The following is a 13,256-nucleotide window of genomic DNA, read 5'->3' as shown; positions in this document are numbered from 1 at the left end:
CTCGGGGCGCGGCGGCAGCTTTGCTGGTACGGACGACGAAAACGCAGCTCGTACGGACGGACGGACGACGGATATAGATACCCCGTATCAATGGCGCTCGCGGTAAACAATTGGGCGGCTTGGATGTAGCGCATCTAAGTTTCCGTCCTTGTAAAGATGGGAGCACGACGCGTGCATAGTTGGGGTTTTTGTGGAGATGGAAACGATGACCTTCTGCGTGTTAGTTCTTGTTCTCCCTCTTGTCTGTGTTTAGAATGTTTCATTTCATGACATGTATCATCGTTTTGGAATTGTATACCCTTTCTCTCACTCACTTTGTTTTGTTTTTAATGAACAATGCAAAGTAGCTACTATCACAATGTTTGTTGCATTAAATAACCTATGGACCATCAATTGTTCAGCCTTGTATTGGTTATTAGTACTATAACCCTATACAACAAAACACTGGGCTACTTCAAATGCATGAATCTCTTCCTCTCTGAAATTTTGGTAGAAGTCCATCGTATTTATGCATTAGACAAACATCTTGAATTATTTATGTTGAATGCATTTATATGACTAAATAATCCTATAAAATTTCGGGCAACAAGAGTCATAAATACAAACATCTTGTTGTCGTCACAAATGCACAAATGAAACGCAGGTGGACTGATTGGTAGGGACGGCGATTTTACTCGCGGGTACCTGCGGATTTCATTCCATATGGGTCGCAGTCACAATGTACACCTTCTCATTGACGGGATAATTTCTTTTAAAAAAATGCATGCACATTCCACCCAGCATGTCACCCCTGTAGTTGTGAGATTGCTGAATGTGTTAGGTTGAGTAATATGTGAGCTAAAAAAAAGATTGAAGTAGAATTGCTGCCTATGATGAGACTGCATGCAGTATAGGGATTTATAGAAATAGCCTATTGTTCTTTTACTACTGTTGACTTGTTTCTTTAAAAAATAAGAAAATTATTTCCGTCCTAAAATTTGGGGCCTGTTTAGATCAAAATGCAAAAACGCAAAATTTCACTGTAGCAAAGGAATCTTGCTAATTTGAAGTACTAAATGAAGTCTATTTGCAAAACTTTTTGCATGGATGGGTTGTAAATCACGAGACGAATCTAATGATGCTAATTAATCCATGATTAAGCAATAATTACCGGATGATTACTGTAGCATCACTGTTGCAAAACATGGATTAAGTAGGCTCATTAGATTCGTCTCGCGATTTACAACCCATCCATGCAAAAGGTTTTGCAAATAGACTTCATTTAGTACTTCAAATTAGCAAGATTTCTTTAGCATCTTTGCGTTTACAGCTTTTTTGCGTTTTTGCGGTAGGAACTAAACAGGCCCTTGGTGGGGATATGTCCCCTCCCCCCTCCCTAGAAAAAGCTGGAACGTGCTGATGTGAGTAATACTCACTCGGCACTCGGCACTCGGCAGTACTTGATTGATACTCGATGCGTGCCATCATTTTGGCAGCAACGCCCCCAGCATTCCGGATGTTGGGAGTTAGGACTTCGTTGCAATTGCAATTTCCAGTCTCGAACCCGTATTCTTGGGTGCCTCGCTTCCCAAGGTCACAATGTTGCAGGTTGGACCACGAACATGCCATGCTAGGAGCGCTGGGAGATTCATGCCTTGGCGTCCGTGGCGACGAACGAACTGTTATACTATCGTACAGACGACGAGAGGAACTACAGCGCGGTCAAAGTGCCCTCTTCCCAGAGACAGAGAGAGGAAACGATCCTTGTGTGCAGATCGTACGTAGTCACAAGCAGGGAGGATCGACAGGACAAACCTCTCTACCTTGGCAGTGGAGTTGACTACTGGGGTGCTGACGTGCTGTACTGGAGCATCTTATTGGGCGATGAGCTAGGTTTCAGTCGTGGCCAACGACAGCATGCACGATTATGGCAGGTCATGCTCCTGACCAGCTGCGTGCCTAGACTTCCGCATCGCGTCGCCGAAGAATAGAATCTCCAATACACACACAAAGTTGGTGGTCGGATATTGCGCTAGTTTTGTTATAATTATGTAATTTAGATTTAGTTTTAAAAGTTATTTTAAATTTTAATAATAATATAATTGGATAATTTATATATAAATTTAGAAGGTTATTTGTATTACTTTTATAATGGCATAGGTGGGTAATTTATATAAATATTAGGATTTACTTTAGATTTTTTTATAATAACACAGGTGGATAATGTAGATACATGTTTAGGGGTTACTTTAGTCTATTTTTATAATGGTAAAGGTGCAATTTATTAGAAAAGATAACAGATCTAATGACTAACATGATTAGAGTTGTCGGATTGATGACTGGATATTTCTGATTTTTGTAAGAATTTCTAGGATTTTTCTATTTTTTTAAGTGTCCACCTAGGATCTAGGTGGGTTCAACTGTAGGCTTCAAAAGGAGTTTCCAATTAGTAATAGTAAGACTATCCTATCAACCCGCGCTCCCGCACGAGCTAATTAGAATTAATATAAAATAAGATTTATAGTTAATATTTATAATTATCTATCTCACGTTCTCTTTTATCTATTAAATATTCTAACATATACTCTAAAATACATATTTATCATTATCTAGTTGCAGTAGATTTTATTTTGCATCACACCTTCATGTGTGTTTGATATATATCTAATTGAACTATTTATTTGTGGATTGATATTTTTATATCTTCCATCATGCATGAATACATGGTAACACATATCATGGGTAGTATTTTTATAAAAACAATAACATAAATAATGTATTAATAATGATAGAAATAGTAATTTAAGTAAGCAATGATTCTTTGGACTTTCAACCATGAATCCTAGTTGGAACCTGGACAAATCATTTGCAAATCTAATCGGAACCTAGACAAATCAATCAGAATCACAATCTGAATCTGGACATCAATGCCTCACGCGGTCACAACACAGTTTGTAAGGACTGAAAAAGCAAAAACTTGGTGGTCTCATATAGGTTCGGTTAAAATTTATATTACTCGTACTAACGCACGGACACTGTGCTAGTTTTGTTATAATTAAATAATTTAGATTCAGTTTTAGGGTTACTTTAACTTTTAATAATGACATAATTGGATAATTTATATACAAATTTAGGGAGTTATTTGCATTATTTTTATAATGGCATAGGTGGGTAATTTACATGAAGATGAGAGGGTTACTTTAGATTTTTTTTATAATGGCAGAGGTGGGTAATTTAGATAAATATTTAGGGGGTTATTTTAGTCTATTTTCATAATGGCATAGGTGGATAATTTATTAGAAAAGATAACATATCAAATAATTATTATGATTAGAGTTGTTGGATTGATGACCGGATGTTTCTGAATTTTTATGAGAATTTTTAGAATTTCTCTATTTTTTAGAGTGTCCACCTAGGATTCTACGTGACTTCATCTGAAAGCTTAAAAAGAAGCCTTCAATTAGTAATACTCTCTCGATTCTAAATTGTTAATCGTTTCGATTTTTTAGATATATAGATTTTTCTATGCATGTAGATATAATATATTTAGATGCATAACGTAAAAAGGTTAAAATACCTAATAATTTAGTACGGATGGAGCAGTAAGATAAGATGGGTGCCCTCGTTGGGGCTTCAACTGGCTTCTCGTGGCGGCCGCACACGAACGATCACCTCAGGGCGCATGGAAGAAATCGCCTGTCAGTGGTCTGCGGGTTGGGTGCTTGCATTGGGCTCCTGCATCTGCGTGCCAGGGCTATTTAGATCAGAAGGGGAACATGAAGATCCATCCGTAGCGTGACCTCCGGAAGAGTAGAATTCCCTCATTCTAACTTCGGAGCATATGGGAGTCTAGCTAAACCCAAATCTGGCTCGCTCGTGTTTTTCAGTTCGTTTGAGGTTTCTGCAGTATCTTCCCTCGCCTTCTCTCTCCAGCCGATGAGCATGCAAGTCATATTTGGATTTACATGCAGAGACAAATCAGAGACAAGATCTTCTCTCTAATGTGCTCTAAATTGGTTGTATATATCAACCATGTGAATATAGAGGCCGGCTTGTCCTTTATCTTAAAAAATATGCTCTAAGTGAAGCATCTAAACTGCTCGCTGTAATAAGTAACTCGCGTGCTTCACCGTTCCTCGTGATTTAAGAAGCTACTAACTAGTAGTTAACTACAGTACAGCTATGTGCTTGTCCTATGTCTAGGTTTTGGCCTGAACAACTTCTCTTCTGTGACCTCTTGTACTAATAAAGTCCCTGATGAGTGCCTTTTCTTTATAGGCCACTACAAGCTGGCCCGGCTTTTCTTTAGCTTCTTCCTAAAGAGAAACGTTCCCCTGGCTTTGGAAACTTCCTCCACTAGACAACTAACCTCCCCTAATTGCTAGCGCAACAATGCCAAAAGATGATCACCTTCCAGCTAATTGACTTTTGCAGCAAGTAATAATCATCGCCACCTAGAAAGCATGCCGTTGTGAAAGGACGTGCAGTCCAGCGGTTACGAGAGCCTCAGTAGCACCTATGGTTCTAGATTCGACTCCTCGTGCGAGCGAGTATTTTAGAATTTAACGATATTGTGCTTTCAGTGGTAGGCGACGTTCATGTCGACAGCGAGACGCCTGTAGTGATTTCGTCAATTTTGAAGATTTTTCGGCTCAGTCTTCGAAGATGCTCATAGGGTAGGATTTATGTACGTGCGTTTATAGGGGGTGAGTCTGCGTGCGTTGTGAGTATTTGAGTTGTTCTAAAAAAGGAAAGCATGCCGTCAAAACTCACCAACCTCTAGAGTCCCTCGCGTTAAAAATGCTACTGAGATTTATTTCTCGATCGAAAGTAGTATCACTAGATTTTTGTGGAAAAATATTTCTCATCTATCTATCTATTATCTTAATACAATAGTGCTAAAATAAGCCACCATGTTCGCCGAAAGGATCTAGAAATTTCCACGTTAATAAGTAAAAGAGAAGAATATACATCGTCGGATTTTATGAAGATCCAACGGTCTATAGTAAAAAAGAGTCCATATCAAATACGACAATAAATAGATACACCGTTGGATTTTATGAAGATCTAACGATTTAGACTAACCTAAAAATACATATCGAATATGACTAATAAATATACTTATATATTCAAAATTTAAATAAACAAGGAAATTAACAACTAAATTTTATATGAATTGGGAAGCAAAATAGTTAAATAAAGAGTCCACATCAAATTTAGTAGCAAGATCATATTTTAATTTTCTATAGGTATCCCCATGTAACAAGAGATACAACTCTATAATCTAATTTATTTCTATGTCAGCATGTATATTTTTTGCTTCACAGTGACAAGATATAAGAAATTGAAAGTTTTGAAACACGATAGGAATTGAAAGATCTAGGGGTGCAAAACAATCTTTGGCAGAAAGAATCGATCCACCCTCATATAGAAATAGTATAGTGAAATAAAAGCTCTTGGCGGTTGGTGCCTTATTGCTGGCCCCAAATTGAAGCACGGGCCATGTCAATAGAGGTATGGCCATCAAATTGATACCCGTTGTAAAAAATAAAAGGCACAAAGCCTCGCGAGGCCGCGACGCAAATCAAAGCGTGGCCATGTAATCAACACCCATAGATGAAGATTGAAGTGTGGCATCCGTAGAAATCAAAGCCCAGATGGCACTAATTGATGCTTGCTAACATAATCTGCACCAGGGAGCAGGGCTGCAATGGACCATGCCTAGCAACGAGCAATGATGTCACGCCAAGGCCGCCATACGGAAAACAACAGATGTAGCATACAGGCGTTAACACCAATCGAATAGCAAGCACGTCGCACAAAACCGGAACAATCATAAGCAGTAGCAGGTAGGTACATACATAGAAGTCCATAGAAGTCAAAGGCATACGTCATTAACTGAAGATGCATATTGTTGCTACCGTGATTACTTATTGTTTTGCCTTTTACAACATTTATTACCATAACAACTTAAATAGTTAGAAAAGGATGATTTGTATATTAACTAGGAAGTGAAATAGCTAACCATGTTGGAAAAAAATAAAAAAAAGGTATTTGATTTCATTTGAGATTGGAAAGCAAATTACTATTTATGTAAATATCCCATGTAGAATACAGCCTTATTTAAAGAGCAAAATAAGGTGTTTGTGTCAAATACAATGAATAAGTAAATTTGAAAAAGGAAATAATGAAAAACATTATTTCAATTTTTATTGATATTGGGAAGGGAATTACTTCAATAAAGGCATGTGTAGAATATAATTAGAAAATAGATAAATTTTGTATAAAAGTATATTTTCAGTACATTTATGACAATGCTATTCTACACCTTAGGTGTAGTATTATTCTGCATCCAACAGTCAAATTACTAACAAACTATCCAGAAATTGTTGAATCAAAGTATGCTATTACTGAATAACGTTTACTAAAATGGGTATCGGTAATCATGCACAATAATTGTTACTGAAAATTTATTCGGTAGTTAGATAGGTTTAGCTACACTTACAGTATAGAACAGCACATGAGTATATCCATATACTTAGTTGATAAATTTAAATGAAAACTTATAAGCCATCACAATAATTCTGAGGGACTAGCAATTACCAAGTTAGTTGGTGGATGTTGAGAGAAATCTACAAAATTAGTTGGTACATGTGGGGAGAAACATTTAGAGTTTTAAAAGAATAGATAAATTATAGAAATTTAGAAAATATTAGATTGGAGTATGCCGGAGGAAATCTCCAGCCGGGTGGCGGAATGCCCCCGCCTAATCCTACTTAAGGATGGGTTTGGAGGAGACTTAGGAGCGCTTGATCGATGGGTGGATGAATGTATGAATGACACAAGGATTTTAGAGTGGTTCGGGCTGCCGGAGCGTAATACCCTACGTCCACTTGGTTGCTGTATTGATTGTGGAAGCTTGGATTGAGCCTGAGCTTGTGATGTAAGGTTGGACCTTGGAAGCCTGTCTTCTAACGAGTGCACGCTCCCTTTTATAGTTCAAGGCAGGTGTTTACACTGTGCGGGGCCCCAACAGGTGGGCCCGGCCAACAGGAGCCTGTTCTATGAGAGATATGGAGATCTTCATCTCCAGCTCCTCTCCATAGTCCTCTCGATCGAGAAGTTGATGTGCGTATCTACATTCAGGATATGGCCGTGTGTAGCCTTGTCTGCACAGTGACAGCTATCAGTATTACCCAACAGTGTTGCCGTGCTGCCACTGTTGGGTCAGAACCTTCTGTCGGGTGAAGAAACATCGCTGACCTGCCGCGCCGTTGCCTCCGCGCGTACTGTTGCAGCGTACGCCTCGGCACACCTGTTGCAGGCCATCATCACCCACGCGTGCGGCGCCGTGATGGAACTATACGCCGCCTGCCCGCGCGCGGAGCACAGTGACGCGCCGCCTTCAGATCAGGCGGGCTTACTGTGGTGTCAGTTTACCTGCCCCGTGTGTCAGTGGCAGGCCATACTTTTGACTTGGGCGCACCCAGCCCACCTACCCGCATTTAATACGGTAGTTGGGCTGGAGTCCTGTGGAAGTACTTCTGCCACGGGCACGTGGCAGGGCCAGCCCCGCACCTACCATGGAGGCAGCATGTGGCGGCACCGTACCCCTTCCCGGGGGAAAGGGGGGTCCGGGGCCCCGTGGCCGGTCGGAGCGGTCAGGCCTGTAGAGGTCTGGCCCCCTCGCGTGGCGGCCCCGGACCTCCCTGGGGAGTCCGGGTCCGTGGGGGCCACCCGAGAGCACCCCTGCCCTCATGGGCACGTGGAGGCTCGGACCTATAAGAGCACGGGGGAGGTCCGGAGACCATGATCCCAGCTGTCAGGCCTGGGCCGTATGCCATGTCACTCAGAGGACGAGGAGGAGGTTACGGATAACCTATCACCCGTCCTGATGGCCACCCTGTCAGAAGACTCACTGACGGGTTATCGCACTCTCCTGTGAGGCGACAGCGAGACGCTAAGGGTCTGGACACCCTAGCAGGAAGTACCCCTGTCCATATGTACCGACAGAGGCCCCCAGGCCCACCTCAGGTGAGGAACGAACCCGCAGGTGGGGCCATATCCCAGCGTTGCGCCGGGTGGACAGCTCGTTCCCGCCGGGAAAGGGCATGGATGTCTTTTCCCCTTTAGCAGGATCCCCGAGGGGCCCATCCTCCGCCCGCGTCGTGCGCGTCAGGCGGTTCAGATTCTTGTCTTATTCGAGCCCGTCCCGCGGCTCGGGCGGTTCGGATTCCGCCTTCCCCCCCCCCCCACCTCCAGCGGCCGCGCCTTTGACTAGTGGGGCCGGGCCCACCAGTCATTGGGTGTGAGAGGAGGGGGCCTGGTACAGGCGACCCTTCGGCTTCTCCTTGGTCGCCGCGGAGCTCGACAGGGCGAGCAGCTTTTACATAAAAGATAGGCGCCGAAGGAAACGGCTACCTTTTCGCTCTTACTATCAACAGACGCCGCAGCGCCCCTTCGTCTTCACACACACCTTGCAATCAGCTTCCTTACGCTCGGCATTCCTTTTCTTTCCTATTCCCTTGCGATCCATCTCCTGCAATCGCAGCGCCCATCACCATGTCTTCGCTCCCTTTTCCGTGCCGCTTCCAGAGCCAGACCCAGCTAGACTCGGTGCGCCGCTCTTTGGGGTGGACCACGCCGGAGCTCGTCGGGAGGATTAGGGCCGGCAAAATCCCCCTCCGCGACCTTGCCGCGGGGGAGTTCGTTCTCTTCAACTCGTATGCCATGTGCGGGTTGGTGCCTCCGATCTCCTCCTTCTTCCTCCTGCTCCTGGAGGAGTTCGGCCTCCAGCTTCATCACCTCACCCCCCACTCTGTCCTACTCGTGGCGGTCTTTGCCCACTTTATGGAGATGTTTGTGGGGTGCGTCACTGCACCGCCATCTTCAGGCATTTTTATGCCTTGGTCAGGACAGGGAGGAGCAAGCGCGAGGTCGGCGCCTACTACTTCCAGCTCTGGCACGGGATGGCGAACTCCTACATCAGTGCCTTCTCCAGCTCCAAGTGGGAGGATTGGTGTGAAGGCTGGGTCATCGCTGAGGCCGACCCCAACGATCGCCTGGAGCTGCCAACAGAGAGTCCCCAGAGCGACCGGAGCACCTGGAAGGCCAAGCCGTCGCTGCCGGAGGAGCTCGGCCCGGTCCTTGATCGGGTCAAGAATCTCTCAAGGAGCGGCCTGACGTCCCTGATGGTGCTGGGTGATTTCCGGAAGCGGCGGATTGCTACCCTGCAGCAGCGGACCAGGATGGCCGGCATGTACACAGGGACAAACGACTGTTGCAGGATCGCGCGCGGGCCCGACACCGATTTTTCCAGGGCAGAGCTGGAGGCGGCGTTCCGGGCGATGACCGGCGAGGCGTTCAGCCTGGAGTCCCTGGTCCTCCTGAGCGGGATCAAAGCCCTGTGCGAGGAACAGGCGTTGCAGTCGACGGTCCTGGCGTCGATGCCGACCCTCGACGAGGGTGGCCTGGCGGTCCGACAACTGGGAGGCGACCCCAATCGTGGGATCCACATCCCCGGCGCTTCTCCCGACCGCCAGCAGCACGCCAGCCAAGGTCCCGGGGGGCCAAGTCCCGGAGGTCCGGCCCCCGCTGGGAAGGGAAAAGACAAGGTGCCGGTGCCGGAGCACCGCCACAAGGACAACGCGGGTGCCGCTTCAACCCGGAGGGACGACGAGACGCAGAGGGCGGCACCCGCGCGGAGCAGCCAAGCGGAGGGGACCAAGTCTCGGAGGCTCCAGCGTGGTGACGGCTCCTTCATGGGGGAGCCGGCCCCCAAGCGCCAGAAAACGGCGGAGGCGGAGAGACAGAGCAGAGCTCCACCACCTCGGCCGCAGTGCCAGCAGCCAAAGGGGAGACTGGAGGAAGCACGGCGGCCTTCCCCGGAATAGGAGATTCCTCCACCGTCACCGACGACGCAGCGCCCAGTGACGCCATCACCGCCGACAGAGCCAAGGCCACAAACCCCGCCCCCGCCGCCAGATGCGCCAGCGGCCAGGGACCTCCACCAAAGGTCCGGGGGGTCCTCGGTGGGAACGAAGGTCCCCCCAATCGCCCGGGGCGGTTGGGAGTGGTATGACTTTGTGTAAGTAGTCTTTTCAGAGCTTTTCATTTCTCCATTTGTCTTCTGGGGCCCTAACTGTGTCGGTGATATGACAGGCCCCATACTTCGGACGCATCGAGCACGTCCGCCGGCGTCGCTCCAGCTGGGGGGTCCGGTCCCCAGCCAGTATCTTCACCTTCCCCTGCTGGAAGGACGGCGATAACTCCAGCAGGGGCTCTGCCCGCGCCAGCACCTGTAGCTGCTGGGCCCAGAGGTCCGGAGCCGGACGCCGCGACACCCCCAAGGCCCGAAGCCGCCCCCCAGGAGGAGACCGCCGGACCTGCTGCGACGATCGAGACGCCAACGGCAGCAGCAGCGCCGGGCACCATGGCGAAGCCCCCTCCAGTTGATCCAGCAGCAGCGGCAGAGGTGGCAACGCCGGAGGCTGCTGAGGTGCCGGAGGCAGTGGCGCCGGAGATCGCCGAGGTCGCCAGCACCACCACTCCACCCGCACAGGAGGAGGAGCCGGAGGTGGTGCTGGGGAGGCGCCTTCTCCGAGCCCAGCGGAGATCCCCCTCCCCCGCCTTTTTGCCAAGAGCCAACAAGCACAGGAGGAGCTGGAGGCAGGCATCCGCCGGGAGTGGGAGAGGCTGGAGGCGGAACGCCTTCGGCTCTCCGACTGGGAGCACCGCCTTAGGGACTGCATCAAGACCGTCTCCGCCCGCTACACCGGGGAGCGAATTCAGCTTGCACAGGAGCGCGAGGACCTGCAGGAGCAGCTGCAGAAGGCTCTTGATCGAGAGGCGGCAGCTGCTCGGCGGGAGAGGGTGGCCACTTGGTGGGAGGCGCAGGCCATCGAGTGGGAGCTCACGGCGGAGAAGAAGGTGGGCGCGGCGGAGGCTAGGACGAAGCTTGCACTTGAGCTGACCGAGCATGCACGGACATCACTGGAGCTGATCAAGGAGCAGCAAACTACCCTTGCGGATCGAGAGGCAGCCGTGGCGGAGGGAGAGGCCAAGCTTGCCACCCTCGAAGAAGAGGAGACGACCCGGATCCAGGAGCTCCAGGAGCGGGAGGCGGCCGTGGAGGAGGAATTGGCGGCCGGGACCCGGAGGCTCCAGGAGCTCGTGGTGGCCCTCCAGGAGAAGGAGGCCAAGGTGGAGGAGTTCTTGGCGGAGCGGAGCGCCAGCATCGACCGAATCGTGAGGTGGGTCGGTGAAGTGAACCCCACCCTGGATGCCCTCGGGCTAAGTCCCATCCAGGTCACGGAGACCCCACCCTCACTCGGAACTATCCTCCCGTTGCTGGACTCCACCGCCGAGCGCCTTCGAGACACGGAGGCCACCATCTTCGACCTCCTGGAGACAGAGGGACGGGCGATCGCCCGAGGGATGGCGGAGTACATCCTTACCTACCTTCGGAGCCACGACCTCTCCTGCCCGCTGACTCCAATTTTGGTTGGTCCGGTCCGGGCGACGGTGGCCGCTGCACAGGAGAGCATGCAGGAAGCAGCGGGCATGGTGGCGACCCGTGTTCGGCGCCGTCCCGGACCTACAAATGGAGAAGCCTCCTCCGGACCACCAGCTCAATAGAAGTAGTATCTTTTCTGCTATTTTTTGTAATATAACTTTGTGGTGTAATGTATAGTGCACATTATGAGTAATGTATTTAAGTGTTTCATGCGTCTACTTATTGCGAAAAAACTTAGCTATTCTCTGATTGTCGATCCTGCGTTTTCGAGCATACGGAGGTCCCTTGGCCCCCTGGGAAGTAGTCGCGATGGGTCGGAACTAGCTGCCATAGAACCGAGGTCCTGCATACGACTTAGGATCGACGCTTAGTAGACGTCCCCACGAGGTCCCGGATTTACTAGCGAGGACCTTCTGAGTTGCGTAGCGAGTCAGAGCACCAGGGCCTAGGTTCAGGGATTAAAGGGGCCCCAGGCCCCGGGTCCATGGTTCGAGGTACAACGGTACTCGCCCTAAGGGGGCAGCGCGTGTAGGCTTAGGATACGAAACCAGACTAAGCGGCTACACAACCCTAGACCCGAGCAAAGAACGAGCACGTCTCCCTGAAGCCAGTTCCCAGATGTCCGGTTCCTTTTCTCCTGCGAAACAGAGGTCCTGGGGCAGAGACGTAGTGTAGCAACTCGAGAAAGGCCTCGGGCACGTCACAGACGTGAAAGACCATGTGGGGGGTTAGTGTAGCGAGAAGCAAAGAAAAAATAGAATCGCATAAACCTCAAGGACACACTGAGAACAAATCTTTCCTTAATGAATTGGTACAGAAGAATTGTGCGACGTACGCCAGGGGCCGGGTTTACGAGGGCGGACCTCCACCGCCCTGGTCCGCACAGTGATGCTACCAATTACAAAGGAAAAATTTCCTCTCAACTAAGTCCTAAGGATAGAACTTACGAAGATGCTCAATGTTCCATGGATTGGGTAGTTGCATGCCTTCTTACGTAGCCAAATGAACAGATCCGGGTCGGCACACCTTTGTCACCTTGAAGGGCCCTTCCCAGCTGGGGGAGAGTTTGTGTAGCCCCTCTCGGTTCAGGATTCTCCTTAGGACCAGGTCCCCGACCCGGAGCTCCCTACTATGCACGAACCGTTGATGATAGCACCGGAGCGCTTGGTTGTACGTGCGTTTCGGACTGCGGCTCGACATCTTTGCTCGTCGACGAGGTCCACGTCTTGGCGACGCTGCTGTTCCTGCAAGTCTTCATCAAAAGCTTGGACTCGTAGAGAGCCCATGGTGATCTCTGGGGGAAGGAACGCTTCGGCCTCATAGACCAAGAAGAAAGGGGTTACCCCAGTCGCCTGGCTGGGTGTGGTCCGGTTCCCCCATAGCATGCTCGGAAGCTGATCAACCCATTTTGCGCCATGTTTTTCAAGATCGCAGTAGGTCCGGATCTTGAGCCCTCTAAGGATCTCAGCATTAGCCCGCTCGACTTGGCTATTGCTCCTGGGATGCGCCACTGAGGCGAAACAGAGCTGGATGCCAATGTCCTCGCAGTACTCTTGAAAGTACTGGCTCGTGAACTGAGTCCCATTGTCGGTGATGACCCGGTTCGGGACCCCGAACCGGCACACAATTGACTTAAGGAAGGCAGTTGCTGACGCCTTGGTGATGTTGACCACTGGGGTTGCTTCCGGTCACTTGGTGAATTTGTCAATGGCGATGTAGAGGTACCGGTACCTGCCGACGGCCCTAGGGAAAGGTCCCAAGA

This window comes from Panicum hallii, chromosome 1 (assembly GCF_002211085.1).
Source record: "Panicum hallii strain FIL2 chromosome 1, PHallii_v3.1, whole genome shotgun sequence".
In the NCBI taxonomy this organism is placed as follows: domain Eukaryota; kingdom Viridiplantae; phylum Streptophyta; class Magnoliopsida; order Poales; family Poaceae; genus Panicum; species Panicum hallii.
This window is presented reverse-complemented; position numbering follows the sequence as displayed.